At 37.8% G+C, this 20,777-nt stretch overlaps 1 protein-coding gene across 1 annotated transcript in view; it reads right to left on the bottom strand.

Moving 5' to 3' along the window:
- The window catches only part of Pfdn1 (prefoldin subunit 1), a 72,957-nt gene that overhangs the window by 13,985 nt on the left and 38,195 nt on the right, over positions 1-20,777 (bottom strand). The gene's annotated exons all lie outside the window — the stretch shown is intronic.

The raw sequence follows: 20,777 nt of genomic DNA, 5'->3' as shown, positions 1-20,777 counted from the left end.
TCTTGGTGGGAATGTAAAATGATGCAGCTGACTGAGGGAAATAGTTTGGCAACTACTCAAGAAGTTAAAATGTGAAATTACCATATGAACCAGCAATTCTACTCTGAGTTACATACCCAAAAGAAATGAAAAACACATGGATAAAATAAGTGAAAGAAGCTACAGAAACAGAAAATAGATTATTGAAAGCCACGTGTTGGGGAGAAAGTGGAATGGGCAGTAACTGCCAAGTGGGTAAGGAGTTTCTTTTTAGCATGATAAAAATGCAGACTCAAACAGTGGTAATAGTTTTGCAACACTATGAGTATTAAGTGAATTTTACCTCAATTTTTTGAAAAAAGAAATTTTTCAAAATAATATATGACATTCTGGGTAAAAATAGGATATTAAAGTTCTGTATCTGAACATAGGCATGGCAAAGCAAGTTCTAAATGAATTGTTTTCATCAGCAAATCAGTCTACCCCATTGAAAGACTTACAGCAATGCATACACAAACTAGACAGGATAAAATAAAGTGGCATATTAATCCCCAGAAATTAACTTAAATGTTGTAAGCAGAAGCACCAAACACTTAGATCAGTGAGTTAATAAGGTAACATGGGAGAGCCAAAGGACAAACAAAGGCAAGGAAGTTTCTATGTGGTCACATTACTACTCTTCGATCAAGTAACATACTTATACAACTAAAATAATAGAGATATGGCAACCGGAAACCCATAAAATAACGTGGAGGCAGTGAAACAAGCAAGAGCTCAAAGCCCCAGGCAGCACAGATGCATGACTCATAGGCACCGCCTGGGCTGATTTGTAGGAGTCAGCAGAGGGCTTAATTGGAGAACTACAAATACACTCCAGTATCAAAGGGCTACTTATAAAGCTTTTCCAAAACCTTGGCTTTTTCTTCACTAAGAAAGAGAAAAAGGAAACTCATAGTTCTACCTATCAGTATCACCAAAGAAATGTTGCTCTCTGTAAGTTAAATTTCTAAGCTAGACAAGCAAACTATGATCTTTGTCCATAGCTCTGAATGTTCTAAGGGGTACTGAGAGGTCAGGTCCACATCACCCACTTCTTTATCCAGGGTGATGCAGGGCTCAGGCCATGATGAAATCACTCTACAGACCAAACATCACAGTTGTCACTTGTCCCCAACTCCACCAAGTTACTATGCAACTGATGTAAACAGAATAGGGTTTAATATGCTATTAGTTCTGATCTAAGTGGCTGACATAATACCAATTAAATGGATAATGACACTGGGGCATAATAAAGAGCCCTTGGCACAATTCTATTTGCAAACATGATTCAAGGGGTGGTTTTCATTTTGCTCTTTCTTCAATTGCCAGATGCCAGGCTACTTAGAAACTACTCATAATCTCTACCTAGAGTTGGTATTTTGGGGATTTATCATTTTATTAGAAAAGGACCAGAAATATGAGAAGACCCAATTATGCAGAGCACTTATTGATTCCATGAGAATCCCCATTTCTTTCAGAGTCAAAATAACATGGAATTAGTTAAATAACTCTGATTTCCCTTTCTCTGATTCTGACTCTGGCTATGCAAAAGACATGTGATCTTCATTTCTAAAACATGGGCAGAGTTCATGAAATGCCTCACCACAAAATCCATGGCTATTAGGAAATGAGAAAAGCAAATTATCATAGACCAGCTGGCACTTACATCTTCAAGCCCATCAACAAACCCTACTAATTACTATGTTTATGCTTCAGAGAATTCATCAGGCCCTCTGACCACACTTAACATGATGTATAATTGAAGCTATCAATAGTGGATCCTTCAAATGATATACAGAAAATTTTATGTTTTTGTGGAATACTCAGCAGTTAAAAATGAATGAACTCGATAGATTTACTATTATGGATGGAACTCAAAAACTTACTATTCAATAAAAAAAGCAAGTTGTTGAAAGAAATGAACAATATATCACTACTGAATGCAAGATGCATAAGTAACATGGCAATGGAAAGATAACAGTGCAATCTCTTGAGAATAGTTGCTTCTGGTCAGTGGCAGTAAAAATGGCATGAGGGTAGAAAGGATATTACAAACTTCAATTTCATCAGTATTATTTTTGTTTTTAAAAATAATCAAAGTAACATGCTAACAATTGTTAATTCTGGGTGGTAAGTATGCAGCAGTTTAACTTTTGTACATTTATGTGCTTTTTTTTTTTTTTGGTATCAGGGATAGAACTCAGGCCCTTATGCTTGTGAGACAGGCAGCAGAACCACTGAGCCAAATCCCTGGCCCTTGTGTACCTTTTTATTTTCCCCAGAAAAAAAACCAAAGCTTTTATTTTGTAAGCATACGAAAATAATGAAATTCTGCATTTATTATTTACTGTGTGCCAGACATACGAATAAGTGATTTACATAAGGCAGCACTTTTCATTCTTATGGTCTTGACCTCAATCTAGTCTGATGGACGAGAAGAAACTATGGCTCAGGCCCTTTTACTCTACCATGAGCTGCTTGCATAGAGAAAATGCACATTTTCCTTGTAAGTTTGAAGACAAGCTCTGCTTGCCTCTGCATAGTCCTGTGGTTGTCTCACCTTTCCAGAGATGTACTGATAAGTTTATCTATTTCATATGCCTATCTGTAGATCAGTATTAGAAATTCACTATTACTGAACATAGAAACTCACTTGCTTCAACATAACCTTTATCAGTAATAAAGATAAAATATTTTTAAAAGATAACACTTTTATATCCATCTGCCTTTCAATCAGTTCAATTCTTGAGGAGATTAAAGAGTTATTTAATGTCCTCTCCACCCCCACACCACTGCCATTGGCACTTCACAGAGTGTTTTTAGGTTTAGAAACACTAAATTACCTAAGATGGTAGTAAGTGGCAGAGTCAGAATTCACATTCATCTCATTCTAGGGCTCATAATTTCACTTATTATGCCAAGGCATTATGCTAGGCATATCAAAGAAAGGAACTATCTATTGCTTGCATCTTCAGATGAACTAAAAAATCATTATAAAGGCTGAAGATTTTCTTCATACTTGGAGCTCAAAACGGGTAGAAAATAACTAAACTTTGGATGGACTGGGGGAAGGGGTTACCCAGACCTCTGCACAAAACTGCATTCCAAGACCTTTTTTATTTGGAGACAGGGTCTCATTAAATCACCCAGGCTGGGGTTAAACTTGAAATCCTCCTGCCTCTGCCTCCCAAAGTGCTGAGATTACAGGTGTGCACCACCACGCCCAGGCTCAATTTGATTTTTAAATTTAGTTTGGGGGCCAGGGATTTAACTCAGTGGTTCAACTGCCTGCCTCAGGTCCAAGTTCAATCCCTGGTACCAAAAAAAAAAAAAAAAAAATCTTATTTTTTTTTTTAGTTTAGTTTAATTTTATTTTTGAGATAGCGTCTCATTATTTAGTTCAGGATGGCCCTGAAATTACTACATAGCCCAAGTAGGCCTTAAACTTGGTGATCCTCCTGCCTCAGCTTCCCAATTGCTGGGATTACAGGCATGGCTCTACCACACCTGGCCTTAAATTTAGTTTTGGAACATGACTAGAAAACACTGATTTATGAATCAGGAATAGAACATCTGTTCCTACAAACATGTGGAATGTCTGCTGCTGGATAATTTCTGCGCAGGCCAGTACAAAGGGAATGCTGTATATAAACCAATAAATGAATCACACTGGTACTAGGAATAGCTGCTTGCCCAGAATTAGTAATAGACAATGTGAGTAGAAGCAATTGTGGTTTCATTCATTTTAGCTTCAACTCCTTTTGTGTCACTTAAGACCTTTCCTATCTCCTTTCCCATTCTAACCATCTAGTCCAACCACCTTTCCACTCCTTGAAATCCCTCCCCTCTCTGCCTCAGGCCATCTAGCAAAATTCCAACAGATCTTCAAAGCCCAAGGGAATTCACCCTGCTCTTAAGAACCCATCCCACACCTCTCCAAGACTATGAAAGTTACATGCAAGAGGAAGAGATTCCTTAATCACAGGTCCTAAACTTTGGCGGTTTTTTTTTCTCCTATCTTTCAACCCTACACCCAAGCATCCTATCTCTCTCTACCTTAAACATCTAACCAGAGTGCGACTTCTTCCCCTGACACCATCCTGGTCCAAGCCACCAATATCAATCATCTGGACAACAGCCTTTCCTCAAAGGAGGACATGTGGCAGAGTAATGACTTAGGAAATGTCTAAAAGTAAGCATTCCCAAGCCTATAGGATCAAATCCCAAAGCTTCAGATGAACAAGTGCTAGATTCTTTTTCTTTTTCTTTCTTTTTTTTTTTTGGTACCCGGTGTAAGACGACCAGGGATCTTAACCAAAATTCCAAAGAACTACCCATCAGGGAAAGCGAGACACCCCAGAGGAATCCAAACCAGCCACACCCGAGAATGGTGTCTAACAGACCTTTATTATTAGTCTGGCCAGAGGCACCCTCCAAGCAATGACTTGGAGAGCACCCTGACCAGAGAGTACAAAAGGGCTTTATACGTTTCTAGATGGGGCAGAAGCAAGCAAAATTACAGAAGTGAAATGTGGCAGTTAGAAGAAAGAACAAAACATATAGTTTGCACAGGATGACGCTGACATTTCTGTGACAAAGTACAGAGCTGTGGTTAATCTCCATAGGAATGCCATTTTCATGACAAAGTATAGGGCTATGGTTAATCTTTACAGGAATCATCTATCTCTTCTACCTGGAATTTTCACACTTGGTGTTTGTTCCTGACCATTGTCCTGAATATGTGCTGTCCTTTTGATGATTCTGGGCCTTTCCTGCTTTCTCAAGAGGGCGAGCTTAACCTTTAACTAAGATGGTGTCCATGCTGGCACTTCATACCTGACACTGGGAGGCAGGCAGCAGAACCACTGAGCTAAATTCCTAGTCCACACGATCTACATCAATGTAGGTTTTCTCAAAGTATTTCCATATCCTCTGTCCCAAAAATCTCTAATAAAAACAACCCATTTTGTGTATGACATTAAAGCGCTCAAGTTCAGACATTTTTACCCCCCAAAAGAATTGCACTTTTAAAGAAAAAGATTTTAGTGTTATTTTGGATACAGGGGATTGTGCCCAGGGCCTTCACAATGAAAAAAATGCCCAGCCATTTTATTTGTTTTTTATTTTGAGACAGGGTCTTGCTAGGTCATTAAGTTGCCTAGGCTGGGCTTAAACTTCCAATCCTCCTACCTCCCAGAGTGCTAGGATTGCAAGTGTGTACCACCACACTCAGCTAGGAAAGGATTCCGGATGAGAGTTCAGTATACAAAAATTGGCAAATAACTTCACAATATAAAAATCAGCAAGTCCTCAGGTGAGTCAACAAGGAATATAGAACATCAGAAATAAAACTGAAATCTAATCCTGTGTTTCATATGCTCCACCACTGCTAAATACATAGCAAACAAAGAAAGGTATTTATACTGTTCTTTCAATGATCTTCAACAGCTTTACATACAAGAACTAGGTTGCCACCTCTACTTTAGAGCATTATTTCTATTATTAGAACGAAGTCAAGCCACAAAGAGGTCAAAGTACAGCTTTTATGGTGTGAGCTAAAATTAAATGCATGTATACTGGAGTTACATTTGTGGTTGATTTTGTCAAAAACTCTGACTCTAAAAACCAAGTTAGGAGAGAATATAGAAATACATTTTTTATTCACATATTAACTCCCTCTTTCCTTTTTTTTTTTGGTACAGGGGATCAAACTTGGGACCTTGCACTTGTGAGGCAGGTGGAGGCACCACTGAGCTGAATCCCTGGCTACTCCCCAATTTCTAACCAGGGCCCTCCATCACTCTCTATGACAGGCTAACTATACATTTCCATTGTGGAAAGCTACATCAAAAGACAAGCAACAGACCACAATCGCCTACTTAATCTTTACCACAACCACTGAATCAGAGCATGCTCTTTTGAGCCTCCAGGTTCTGTCCAACACTTTAACTGTATGTGGGTACATGAGCCCTTAAGGGATTTGGGAAAAGGGAGAGCTCAAACAATGTTCTTGTCAGCAATTTGAACAAAAAATCCATTGAATGAAAATGGTACCATGTTCTTTTTGCCCTTTCTCCTAGGAACTAAATTAAACAGATTACAGACAGTGGCAAGATCTGGCCCTACAATAGCCTCCCCCTTATTTGTTATTTTTAGCAATTTAGTCTGACAACGCCTGACAACTAAACATGCCTAGAATAGCTAAAGGGAAAGGAAATTATCAGATACTACCAGCAAAAAAAAAAAAAAAAGCACTAGTCATTACTTCCTCCAAACCTAAGAAAAAAATCATTTTCCAGGTCTTTCTTTACAGCATCACAGCATGAGCCTTTAAAGTCACATATGAAAACAAAGTATGTGAAAAACACCAGTGGAAAATGAGAAGGGTTTTTGACCTGGAGTATTATTCTACCCTCTACATGTGTTTTCTTAAAAACAAAGGCAGCAGCAAATGAACAAAACTGTTTTTACACAAAAGTTAGGGATGCAATGCACCTGTGTTCATTCTGGAAATTTGTCCTTACAAGATGATTACACACCCAAAAGAATGGCTTCATGAATAGTCACAGAATTCAAGTACTTTTATTATGCTGGTGACAGGGGAGAGATTTGTTTACAGATTCTTCCAATTAATCATAATCAGGGGCCCAGGGATTTAGCTCAGTGGTTCTGCCACCTGCCTTGAAAGAATAAGGACCCAAGTTCGATCTCCACTATCAAAAAACCCGAAAATGTCATAATTAGGAATGCCCAGACATTCTATTTATAAATGAAGTAATACAGCAAAAGTTCTTTCAAAAATGAAAAAGTCAGCCACCATTGCTCTAGCATCAGGAAGGTAGCCGCATGGGTGTCCCTGAACCCCCATAACTCCCCTTAATTACCCCACCCTGCACGCACTCTCAGAACTCCTGAAAGTGCCAGTCTTTGGACCCACTCTGCAGAGGCAGAAGTGGTCATAAAGGGTATTTTTCTGAGTTCCCGACTTTGAACATCTTTAAAGAAAGGATGTGGGAAACCTGTAGTAGAACGGTGTGGAGTTCAACCATTCAGAAGGTTGGGGAACTCAATCTGGCCTTGCAGCCCAAGGTCAGTCTGCGTCATGGTGTTTGGCCATCAGCTAACTGAGATAGCGGTCTTGAGTCCTAGCTGTGTCGGAGCCATTAAATGGTAAATATACTATATTGAAAAGTTTGTTCACTCTCAGACATGTTCTGGACTGCTTCTTGATTTCAATTTAATGCAAATGGTTTAAGGGTGATAGACTAGTGACTACCACAGGTGGTCAGTTTCCAAATTGTGCTGATCTTAATGTGTTGCTGATTGTATCAGTTGGGATAAAGGATTGCGGTTGATTTGAGCTGTTTTCTCTGATATTATGAAGATGAGAATGTCTGTGGGTCGTGAGAGACCCAGAAGCTAGGGCGCAACTATCTCAGGAAGATTTGGGTGATAACCCAGTGATTAAACCAAGGACAGCCCGACAACAAAAATAAAAATGAGAAAACACTTAAGCAAGACACAAAGACAGACTTCCAGTTCACCAATGGCAAACAGTAGGACAAATGAGGATGAAAAGGCCGATAGTGAACCACCAGGACACCCTGAACTCAAAACACAGGAAGTAACAAAACAGATCAGGCTCTAGAAAAATTCAAAACAGAAATAATTTCCCAGATAACCATAGTGAGCAAAATGGAAGTCGTGATTCGAGACTCTAGAGCAGAAACTGACAAAAAAATAGATGAGCTCAGGACCACGATAGAAGCCATGAAGGCCCAGCATTAAGAAAGAAATAGAAAAAATAAATGCCCAACATAGGAAAGAAATGGAATCCATAAAACAGATTCAAACAGATACCCAGGAGAATAAACTCTCCTTTGAAAGTGTACACAACAGAATAAAAGAATGTGAAGACAGACTCTCAGATATAGAAGATAAGATTGCAGTCAGTGACCATGAAAAGAGAGGTCTCTTAAAAACAGTAGGGGATCACGAAAAATCGATCCAACAACTCCTATTTATTCTATATATATATATATATATATATAAGAGAATTTTGGGAAACTTTAAGGGTGCTGCCAATTTTGGAAAAAGTCATCCCAATTTCTGTGTTGAGTTGGCATTGTACAGAAATGGACAGCCATATTGGTCTAGAAATGTTAATTTTTTTTATTTTTTTTTCCATTTGTACAAGGGTAATGCACTGTATTAAATATGTAAGGTCATATCTACGTGGGTTTGATTATAGAAACTAATAAAGAGTTCTCTAAATAATGAAAAAAAAGAATAAGATAAGGCTACAACAGCAAGAAGCAATTTAAATATGTTCAGGGACCATTTTCATCTTCAGAATTAAGGATTATTTTAATCTTACATCATTGCCTTTTCTCTTTTACTTTCCTTTTTAGTTTTAGTTTAGGATTCCTTATTTTTAATGTTCATACAGAGATTTCTTTAACTGAAATACCGAATAGTTTCTCTGGCGTGAAAAACTGTCATAGTACACAGGATCCTAATGAGATCATTAATAATGTGAAATAGGAAGTAAAGGGCTAAACGTGTAGAGAAAGTGGGAAGGGTGGGGGAAAGGTAATAAGGGAGAGGAAGAAAATATGAGAAATTGAAAAAAATGGAAATAAAGTGTGTGTAAATGGGGAGGGGAGGAGGGTGTGAAGGGAGGGCAGGGACAAGGGGAAAAAAATGAGAATCAAGATCTATTATGTTAAGGTACAGGATCCCAATGATGAATGTAACTGCGTTGTATACCTAGATTGTACCAATAAACTCAATAAAAAAAAGAAAAAGAAAAAGTCAAGTTGGTGGCACAACACCTGTAATTCAAATACTTGGGAGGGCGAGACAGGAGGATCACTGTGAGTTCAAGGCCAGCCTGAACTACTTAGTGAGACCCTGTCACAAAAAAATCAAAGAACAAACAAACAAAGGAGTAAAAATTTGGTAATGCTCTTAAGAAAGTACTATAACTGTATCATATTAAAACTCATAAAACTTTGTACAGTTTTATAAGAATTAATAGCATAACTTGTAAAATACCCATGTACAAGGAATAAATCATTTATCAACATTTTCTGAACACAGAGCCATGCATACCAATGTTCTAAGTATTATGAATCTTATGAGACAGTATAGGACAAAAGCACTATAGAGGAATATAATTTCTGAGTATGCTAATTTATGTATGTGGAGCTCTTTCCAAAAGTATGTGTCTTTAAACAGATGCCTAATATAAACTACATTTAAACCACTGTAAGCACGTTTCTATGCTTTAAGTAACTACTACAAAGTCACCAATATATGCCATCATGTTCTATTACATTTTGGCTGTTAAGCTGTACGTAGAACACTATTATATGTAGCTTCAAAAAAAAATTTTTTTTTTTTTTTGTTTTTTTTGAGACAGGGTCTCACTATGTAGTTGAGACTGACCTGGAACTCACTATGTAGCCCAGGCTGGTCTTGAACTCACAGTGATCCTCCTGCCTCAGCCTCCTGAGTGCTGGGATTACAGGCGTGCACAACCATGCCCAGCTCCAATTAACTTTTAAAAGTAAAGTAATGGTCAGGTGTGGTGGGATATGTTTGTAATCCCAGCACCCTGGGAGGATAAGGCAGGAAGATTGCAATTTCAAATCCAGCCTGGGCAACTTCGGGACTTAGAGAAATCCTGTCCCAAAACAAAAATAAAAGGTGATGGGGATATAGCTCAGTGCAAAGGCCCTGGGTTCAATCCCCACTACTGCAAAGTACTAGTAATGATGATGATATAAGATAATGAACTGAACATGGAAGGAAACCATTTCGTTTTCCTTTGCTTCTTTCCATCTTTTCATTTTAAGGAGTCATTTTTTATCCTAACATGGCAATTCAGAAAAAGATCAAGGTTACAATGATAAACTTAATAGAAGTGAGTGACTGAAATGATCCTAGAGATCTTCTGATTCAAACCTCTTATTCTGGAGACAAAGAAACTAAAAGACATCTCTCTAGCTCAAATGTCAGCCCTTTGCATTTTGTTCTTTTGAACTTATGTGTACGATACTCATTAATATAGGTGTGGCCCTCCTCACATTGAGCACTGAACAAGGCTGCCAGTATCTATTACTTCCAGTTGGAGGATACCTGTGATATGAGAAGAGAAACTGACAGATCAGAGTTAAGAATGTAAGATAAAGAAAGTACACTGATTAATTTCTCCTTTACTTACAGTCACAAGAATAGGGATATGCACAGTTTAGAAAAAAAGAAAAGAAAATTCCAAGTTTTAACTCATAAAAAGAAATTCTCTAAGCAGCCTGAAAATGACTTCAGTAACTCTCAGGCATGAGGAGGAGGAACCTGAGGACACATATTTATGGTCGGACAAAGACAAAAGTACACCCCATGTAAGCATCTAACACTGGAGTTTCAAGGAGATATGTGGTGTGCACTTAGATAAGTAATCCAAGGGGGTAAAGAAGACACCCCAGGAATGTATACAAGAAGAAAAGAATAACTTCCTTGAGATGCAAAAAGGTGAACTCTAGGGTAATGGGAATGCAAATCCAACTATCTCTAACCTTTACCTTAGCCATAAGAAAAAGATGCACCATCAGGGAATAGATCAAGTCAGAGGTCTATGTACATCTGTATAAAAATATCTGAGATATACAGAGAAGAAAAGCTATTCTGTTAAAAGGAGCAGTCTATTTGAACTGTTTACATTTAGGCTTTCAGACCAAAAATATTTCAACTGAAGAAATGAAATGTACCACAGATGGTTTAAATTTGGTCAAATTGTAGCACTCAGATCACAACACATACACTGATAATAAGGAATGCTCAACTAGAAAAAGAACATATATGGGCTTTGGGGTACCTATAACTACTTTTCTCTGGAAGCCACAAAGAAGGATTCTGTAGCTACATAAAACTCAAAGGCAAGAGGACAGAGAGATTATATATAGTTCACTATAAATTCTGGGGTTTCCAACCAGTAGGCTCTTCTAGACTTGTCTTAAATAACTCAAAACTATTTTAAAACAAACATCCATTTTTATAAATGTTGAGAATGCAAATGAACTCTATAAAGAGATAAGCATTCATTTCTGAAATCCCAATGTATACATATAAGAAAGATCACTTGGCCCAAGATTCTCTGTGTCAAAACAGCACAGAAAAGAGATCTGGTTAGTAATTTTTACATTTACTTCAAAAAAAAAAGGACATCCATAGTGCCTAGTTATCTAGTTACTACTGCAGGTAGGTAATCACCAGGCTAATTTTTAGAGTAGAGACATTTTGTACTTCTTTCCAAGACTCAAACTCTCCTGGAGTTAAGGCTGGGGGTGGTCTCTGAAAATAACTCCCCCACAAAAAATGAAGTAGAGGTAGAAGTAAAGAACATCTTGATTTTTTAAAAGAATAAAAATGGACTGTCTGGGGGCCGCGGATTTAGCTCAGTGGTTCAGTGGCCTGCCTCCCAAGTGCAAGGACCCAAGTTCAATCCCCGGTACTAAAAAAAAAAAAAAAAAAAAAAAAAAAAAAAAAAAAAAAAAAAAATGGACTGTCTGCCTGATACTTCTAAACAATGGCATTGAAAATGAACAAATCACTTGGAAACAGCCCAGCCCATTTGCCCATCAGTTGGAAACTGGATAAAGAAGATGTGATTTTTCTATTAAAATGGAATATTACTCAGACATAAAGAATGAGAAATTAGATTCATTCATAGGAAAATGGATACATATTGAAAATATACTCCTAAGTGAAATAAAGTCACACGTGTAAATACCAAATAGTTTCTCTGGTGTGAATAAACTATAATAGTACATAAGATCCTAATGATATAATGGACAATGTGAAATAGGAAGAAAGGGGCTAAAGGTGTAGGGAAAGTGGGAAGGGTAGGGGAAAGGTAATAAGGGAAAAGAAAACAATATGAGAAAATGAAAAAATGGAGATGAAGTGTTTGTAAAGGGGGAGGGGAGGAAGGGTGAAGGGAGGGCAGGGACAAGGGGAAAAAATGAGAACCAAGACCTGTCATGTAAAGGTACAAGATCCCAATAATGAATGTAACTGTACGGTATACCTAAAATGTACCCATAAACTCAATGAGGGAAGAAAAAGAAAATGAACAAATCACAGTATCAAGTAACAACATGCACTTCACAAATGTGTGTTGAACAAAAAAAAGACCAAAAAAATACAGAGTGATTTGTTCACAAAGTCCACATAGGCAAAACTAAATTATATTTTTAAGGAGACATTTACAGATAATAAAACTATTTTTTGAAAAGGAAATAATTATCACAAAAGTTCAGGCAGTAATTCTGTGCAGCAAGGGGGCTAGCAGGGATGGCAGTATAATCAAGGAGAAAAAAATCCAGGATAGAGGCAGCTCTGGTGCCTGGTGGATAAACCCTCAGGCTAGTGATATTAATTAAAAAAAAAACTACACACCCAAAATTTTTCACACATTTCTATAAATGTTACATTTCACTATGGAATAAATAAATGACTAATATTTTAATGGATTCTAATCTCTGAGTTATGCAAGCAGTTGAAAAATTAGGCATTTTAAAAACATTCTATCAGGAAGGAAGGGACAAGAAAAAAAGTGAAAGTAGAAGGAAAAAATGGAAACAAAGCTTTTGTACACAGGGAGAGAAAAGGAGGGAAGGAGGGGGATTGAGGGGGAATGGGATAAAATTTATTATTATAAATAAATAAACATGCTGTCACTGGCTTTGCTCTCATCTGCCCTCTTCTCGTCACTGAAAAGAGAAAGGAATCAGTACATATACATAGCAAAGTCCACCTCACACTACCTCCAACACACCAGTATACCCAGCTCAAAAATGAAGAGCCTAGGATAAAACTGGACATCCACCCAAGAACAACCCATGCTATGGAAGAAAAAAAAAATCACTCTCAACAGGCAGAGTAAAATTTCCTCAATCATGGGAATTCCTCCAAAACATGTTCTCACCATAGTATCAAAACTTAGTCAACTGCAGAATGTCACAGGAACCTCCTATCCAGTTGTCTCATCACTTTCCTTTCTACTTATTTCAAGAACCACTATCTGACCAAAACTGTCATTTTGGGGGGAAAGCCAGGACTTTAAGAGTTAGCACTTTACGTGGTTTTTTAGATTTCACTGACAGCCTGGGCCAGAGAACTACTACAACAACCCCGGGATTGCTACACTTTGCGTCAGCAGTGGCACTAAGCCAGGATCCAGAAGGCCCTGGGTTTCCTTATTATTCTGTCACTGCTGTGCTATATCAACCAGGGTGGCGGAAAGGGTGGGAACCCTGCTGGAGATAAATAAAAGGGAAGAAAGATTGTTAACCAGTATATGCCTGTGCCTAAAACATGACAGCAAATTCAAATTGAAGACAGATGGCCTGATACAGTAACTGTGTGGCCTCCACCTGAAACAAAAGAGATCATAGGGAATGATGGTCAACATATGTTCAGACATATCACTGCAAGTTTATAGCTACCTCCAGGATTCTCAAAAGTTAAAATCTGTAAGGTCATCCACATGGGGAACCTAAATTTTTACAACTACAGAAGAGATTAATATTTACAGTAACAATTTCTTCCCTATGGCTGAAAGATGAGGAAAATTGTAAGGCCAGCCTAGACTACATAGCAAGACCCTGTCTCAAAGCACTAAAGACTGAAGAGATTCATACAAGTCATGATTCATGTTATTTTTTTAAATTTTTACTTCTGCAAGCCGGGCATGGTGGCACACGACTGTAATCCCAGCACTTGGGAGGCTGAGGAAGGAGGATCGCTGTGAGTTCGAGACCAGCCTGAGTTACATAGTGAGTTCCAGGTCAGTTTCAACTACACAGTGAGACCCTGTCTGAAAAAAACAAACAAACAAACAAGCAATTTTTTTACTTCTGCAAGCTGAGCATGATGGTGCATGTCTGTAATCCCAGCACTTGAGAGGCGAAGACAGGAGGATTGCCTTAAATTTGAGGCCAGCCTGGACTACACAGTGAATTCAAGGCCAGGTGAACTCTCACATAGTGAGACCCTGACTCAAAAAAAAAACCAAAAAAATTTTCTGTTGCATCCTGGCATGATGAAGCACTAAGGACATTGAGGCAGAAGGATCAGGGGTTTGAGATTAACCTAGCTACAAAGCAAGACCCTATCTCAACAAAAATTCTTTTTTTGCTCTTGCATTTTTCTAATAACAATGTATATCATATTATGTATGTATCTTCCTTAAAAAGTTACTGTCAATATTTTTAATAGAGAATTTCTTCAAGTAATGACATAAATAATATGGTTACTCTATCTCCCAAAGCCAATGTTTTGTATCTTCTCATGAACAGAACAAGCATCTTTGAACTATCATTTGGAGAAAATGGAGGTGGTTCTTCCCAGAATTTGACCTACCATCTTTATGAAGAAAGAAAAATCTGTTAAGACATTATCATATCGTCAGCATATTATGAAAGTGCTTCCCAATTAATTTTATTAAAATGATTAATAGCCTGAAAAGTAATACAATATAAGGGTATTGCAATGTAAATATCAAGTTTTAGGAAAAAAAGACAGACTAAACTCTCCGCTGAGTTCGTGCTTGTCTTTCCCCTTCTAGTAAAGAATATCACTCCCTATCAAATAGCATCTCCACAAGGGCCGGGGATTTAGCTCAGTGGTTTTGCCACCTGCCTCACCAGCACAAGGTCCCAAGTATGATCCCTGGTAAAAAAAAAAAAAAAAAAAATTAAGAGCATCTCCACACCTAACCTGCAAGAGAAAGAGCGCAGTAGCAGAGGCCACTAGGTGGACTCACAATGTAAACCCAGCATGAAGTACTATAGAAGTTAAATTCTAAGTAAGCTTTATATTCATCAAGAAAGACTGGAGGAGAGGGAGCAATCAGGATAAGACAAACACACACAAAAAAAGAAAAGCCAGGTGTGGTGGCACATGCCTGTAATCCCAGCACTTTGGGAGGCTGAAGCAGGAGGATCGCCATGAGTTCAAGGCCAGCCTGGGCTACATAGTGAGTTCACAGCCAGCCTGAACTACAAAGCAAGACCCTGCCCCAAAAAAAGGAAAAAGAAAAAGAAAAAAGAAGAATAGAGCTAAGTAAAAGAAAGCCTAAGAAATACCATGAAGATGAACTCTTAGGTCAAAGAAATTTAGTCAGAACAATACCTGTGTCAGAAAAGGTTTGTCCACAGTGCTGCCCATAGAGTTTGGTAGGGGGTGAGAAGGAATACACAGACCAAACTAGTAAAACAAGTTAAGAATTTCAACATATGCCTGCCAGCTTGAACCATGTGTGGTACACGCATGACTGTCCCACCTAGCAACTTAAACTACCAATATATCACTGTTCCATAAGGCAGCTTTTAGTGCTGCTCAGGGGATCTTTTTATAAAAATGCAAAAAAAAAATGCCCTAATTTAGCAGACCAGATGTTAACATTTTTCAGTTTAAGGAAAACATTAAAATGGTAAAAAAAAAAAGTAATGCAGCTAATTTGTGGTAAAGCAGTTGTAAATGCATAGTATGTATACAAACAGAAGGGTGTCTATAAGATTTCCATATTAAAATTTAGAGAACTAACTACTGATAAACTATTAACCTGTGAAGAAGTGTAAAATTTAGTCAAAATGTAAACATTAGTCAAAACAACATTCGCTTTATAAAAAGCTTTCTTAGGATTGGCAAAAAATGTACGTAAGTCATGTCAAGAATGTTACTGAAAATTATCTAAAAAAACAGGTACTACTATAGCCACAAAACAAAGCCATGCACATTGTGACATTTTCTGTATTCTGCACAAGTCAGTTGCTTTAATGTATAAAATGTTCTAAAGAAATTCATGAATATAAATTTATTTTAATTTAATTAAGCAAATGTGATTACTGTAATAATTTTTAATTGGTGCAAATAGTATTAATATTTATATTTGGGTAGTAAATTATTCAAAGTCAAACAAATAACTAGATTCAATCCATTTATAGGCTTTTTGTTAATTTTATAGTTAAATCCATTTGTACCATCGCCAGTGGGATAGTCAGACATGCACCACTGGTGATTCAGGCCACCAGGAACATGTTAAATGAAAACTGGACCTATGATGCAAACCAAAAGAAATTTATTCTTCAAAGATGAAAGCAAGCAAAAAAGGAAATAACCTGTCCTTTTTCCTATAGGGTTTTACATAAATTGTGCCTTTCCCATTTCCTTGCAAGGTATAAGGATATAAACTGATGATAGTGATGATGATGATGATGATGATGATGATAATGATGACTAAAGATTAAGACAAAATGGGCTGGACTGGCAAGAAATGGGTCCAGAAAAAGAGACTGGATTTGAAAAGAGAAACAACAACTAGGAAGCCTGGGGAAACTCATTTAGAAGTCTGAATTTGTATTAAGCTTTCCAAATAATAGTAAACTGTATTGTGATTTACTTCAACTGGTGACAGTTTATTCCAAAATTCCCACTTTGTGCTGAGAAGCTAACAGAGTAATCTGGGAGCACAAGGAAACAGCACATAATTTAAGACTGAAAATGAGAAAATGCTCCTCAGGACAAGCAGCCCCATACTAAGACCTGAAGGATTAGTAGATAAAGCAGGACAGAGCAGGTAAAAACAGGAGGAAGTATTCAGGTGGTGGAAACTTCTTTTCAAAGATCTAGTAAAAACAAAGTAAAACAAGTTCTAAAAAAAAAAAAAGTAAAATAAGTTCTAAAAACAGAATATTTCTGCATGGCTGGAACATAATAAGTGAAGGCAGAGGAAATGAGGTAGATAATAGAAATAAACAGAAATAATTTCACAAACAGCCTTTAAGGTATGTTAAAAAGTTTGAACTTTACCCTAAGAAGAGTGATGGTTTTATACAGAGTAACATAACCAGATTTAATATTTTAGAAAGCTCATTTTAACTTAAAAATCTATAAGGAATAAAAACGAGAAGACTAGAAATAAGAAAACCAGTTAAAATGCTAGTGGTCACAATCAGTTTACTGGTGGAAGTAAATTCCAGGAGGAAATATTATTATTAAACAAAATAAGCAGGTGGACATGGTGGCACATGCTTCTAAGCCAGCACTTGGTAGGCTAAGGCAGGAGGATCACCATCAGTTGAGGCCAGTATGAGATACATAATGAGTTCAAGACCAGCCTGAACAGCACAGGTTCTCCAAAAAAAAAGGCAATAGTAGAATTTTCCAGAACTAATGAAATATACTATTCTTAGATTCAGGAAAAAACAAATTAACAACTTGACTGACAGACTTCTCACAGCAACAATAAAAGCCAGAAGTCAACAGAATGCTATCTTTAAGAGCTAAGAAATTCCTAAAAAACAAAATAAAATATAAGCTCTGAGCTGTGTATATGAAACAATGAGTGCTTGCACACCAGACAATAGTCTTTAAATGCCACTGTCCATGAAACTGACAGACTGAAATTATTAGAGAGATCTCTCACATCTTTCTCATCAACTGAAGCAGCAGAAAAATCAGAAAAAGAAAATATGAATACTGTAATTAATGTGAGTGTACATGAGTGCAGTGAGTGTGTGCACATGTGTAGATTTTAGGCTGAAGTAACAAAACTACAAAGGTGTAGCAGTACAAAACAAAAAAAGACTGCTGGCCAAGGGTGGTGGTGCACACCTATAGTCCCAGCAGTCTAGGAAGCTGACAAGGAAGATCACAAGTTCAAGCCCAGCCTAGGCAACTTAGTGAGATCCTGTCTCAAAACAAAAAATTTTAAAAAGGGCTGGGGACATGGATCAGTGTGAAAGTCCTGGGCTGAATTCCCAGTACAGAACTGGAAAGAAAAAGCAAAAGACTGCTTCAAGGAAGAGAAGGGAGGACATAGTGGCTGATACTGTTTTAAAAAGTACAGGTTAAGGAAGCATTGAAAATTACACATACTTCATTGTGCTTTACAGAAATTTCATTTTTTATACATTTAAGGCCCATGGAAATCCTGCATTGTCAAAATCTTGACACCATTTTCTCCAGAGAATATGCCAATTTTATGCCTCTGTGTCACATTTTGGTAATTATCACAATCTTTCAAATTTTTTCATTACTATTATATTTGTTAAGGTGATATGTAATTAGTTATCGTTGATGTTACTATTTTAATTGCTATGCAGCATCACAAACAACACCCACAGAAGATGGCAAATTTAACTGTTAAGTGTACGTTCCACCAAACATCTATTCTCCGAGCTCTCTCACTCTCTTCAGGCATCCTTATTCCCTGAGAACCAATATTGTAATTAGGGCAAAGAATGACCCTACTAGGAGAGCCACGCCTGCTCCCAACCCAGCCGCCATCGCTAAAGCGCTGGGAGGTAGCCTGGGCCCTGACCCACCATGGGAAGGAGAGCCATGCTGCTTCCGACCCAGCAGCCATCGCTCAAGCACAGGGAAGGTAGCCGCGCGTGGGTGCCCCTGAACCCCCATAAGTCCCCCGCCACAATCTCAGACCTCCTGACTGTGCCAGTCTTTGGACTCACTCTGCAGAGGCAGAAGTGGTCATCCAGGGTATTTTTCTGAGTTCCCAACTTTGAACATCTTTAAAGAAAGGATGTGGGAAACCTGTAATACAACATTGTGGAGTTCAGCCATTCAGAAGGTTGGGGAACTCAATCTGGGCCTTGCAGCCCAAGGTCAGTCAGTGTCATGGGGTTCAGACATCAACTAACTGAGACCAGAGGTCTTGAGTCCTAGCTCTGTCTGAGCCATTAAATGGTAAATACACTATACTGAAATTTTGTTCACTGCAGACATGTTCTGGACTGCGTCTTGATTTCAATTTAATGCAAATGGTTTAAGGGTGATAGACTAGTGACTACCACAGGTGGTCAGTTTCCAAGTTGTGCTTGATCTTAATGTGTTGCTGATTGTATCAGTTGGAATAAAGGATTGTAGTTGATTTGATGAGCTGTTTTCTCTGATGTTATGAAGATGAGAATGTCAGTGAGTCGTTAAGAGACCCAGAAGCTAGGGCGCAACTATCTCAGGAAGATTTGGGTGATAACCCAGAGATTGAACCAAGGACAGCCCGACAACAAAAATAAAAATGAGAAAACACTTAAGCAAGACACAAAGACAGACTTCCAGTTCACCAATGGCAAACAGTAGGACAAATGAGGATGAAAAGGCCGATAGTGAACCACCAGGACACCCTGAACTCAAAACACAGGAAGTAACAAAACAGATCGATCAGGCTCTAGAAAAATTCAAAACAGAAATAATTTCCCAGATAACCATAGAGATAGTGAGCAAAATGGAAGTCGTGATTCGAGACTCTAGAGCAGAAACTGACAAAAAAATAGATGAGCTCAGGACCACGACAGAAGCCATGAAGGCCCAGCATTAAGAAAGAAATAGAAAAAATAAACGCCCAACATAGGAAAGAAATGGAATCCATAAAACAGATTCAAACAGATATCCAGGAGATTAAACACTCCACTGAAAGTGTACGCAACAGAATAAAAGAATGTGAAGATAGACTCTCAGATATAGAAGACAAGATTGCAGTCAGTGGCCATGAAAAGAGAGGTCTCTTAAAAACAGTAGGGGATCATGAGAAATCGATCCAACAACTCCTAGATGATGCAAAGAAGAATAACATAAGACTGACAGGAATACATGAAGCAGCAGGAGAAAATACAAATGACTTTAAAAAGCTGTTCATAGTATTAATGACAGAAAACTTCCCAAACAGAGGGGAAGAATTTAACCTTCAGATAAGTGGGGCATATAGGAACCCAACTAGCCACAATCAAAAAAAAATCTACACCTAGACATATAATAATCAAGATCCCAGAAACCCAACAGAAGAACAAAATACTACAAGCAGTAAGAGAAAAGAAACAAATCACATACAAAGGAAAGCCCATCAGAATCACAACAGACTTTTCAACACAAACCTTGAGGGCAAGGAGAGCCTGGAATGAGATATTTCAAGTACTAAAAGAGAACAACCTCCAACCTAGACTGATGTATCCTGCAAAACTCTCTTTCAAAATGGATGGGGAAATAAGACACTTCCACGACAAAGAACACCTGAGAAACTACAGGAATACCAAACCAGCACTACAAGGAATTCTAAACAAGATCCTAGAAAAAGACAATGAAGGCAACAACACCATGAGGCCCAACAGAGCAAATCAAATAGGCAAGGCAAGAAATTAAAAGGAGAAGGTGAAAAAGTAAAAAGAGTCAACAAAAGGCCAATAACATGTCAATAATAAGTCAGTGTAATGACCAGCAATGTCAATGGCTTCAACTCACCAATCAAGAGAAACAGACTGTCAAAATGGAATAAGAAGCAAAATCCAACAATATGTTATATACAAGACACACACCTAGTGCAAAAAGAAGCCCATAGACTGAAAGTGAAAAGATAGAAAACAATTCTCCAGGTGACAGGAGCCCAGAAAAAAACAGGGGTAGCAATCTTATTTGCAGACAAAGTAAATTTCAAACCAAAACTGATTCTAGTATTATTGATGTAGGACGGTACTGTATCATACCCCTATGAATGTAAGATATCTTATACCTGCTTTATGATACATAGTAGGGACCATGCTTTATCAGAGCTACATTTAATGATATTACTCTAGAATGTTCTCTTTCCAGATGATGATTAAGATGCTAATAAAAAAATGGTGCCAGGTACCACAACAGCAACAGAACTTTGCTGTTTTCTGGATATTATTCTTTTCTTT

The sequence above is a fragment of the Fukomys damarensis genome, unplaced genomic scaffold (assembly GCF_012274545.1).
Source record: "Fukomys damarensis isolate Sample0158 unplaced genomic scaffold, DMR_v1.0_HiC HiC_scaffold_3, whole genome shotgun sequence".
NCBI lineage: Eukaryota > Metazoa > Chordata > Mammalia > Rodentia > Bathyergidae > Fukomys > Fukomys damarensis.
The sequence above is the reverse complement of the archived record's forward strand: the minus strand, read 5'-3'. Positions and strand labels throughout refer to the sequence as shown.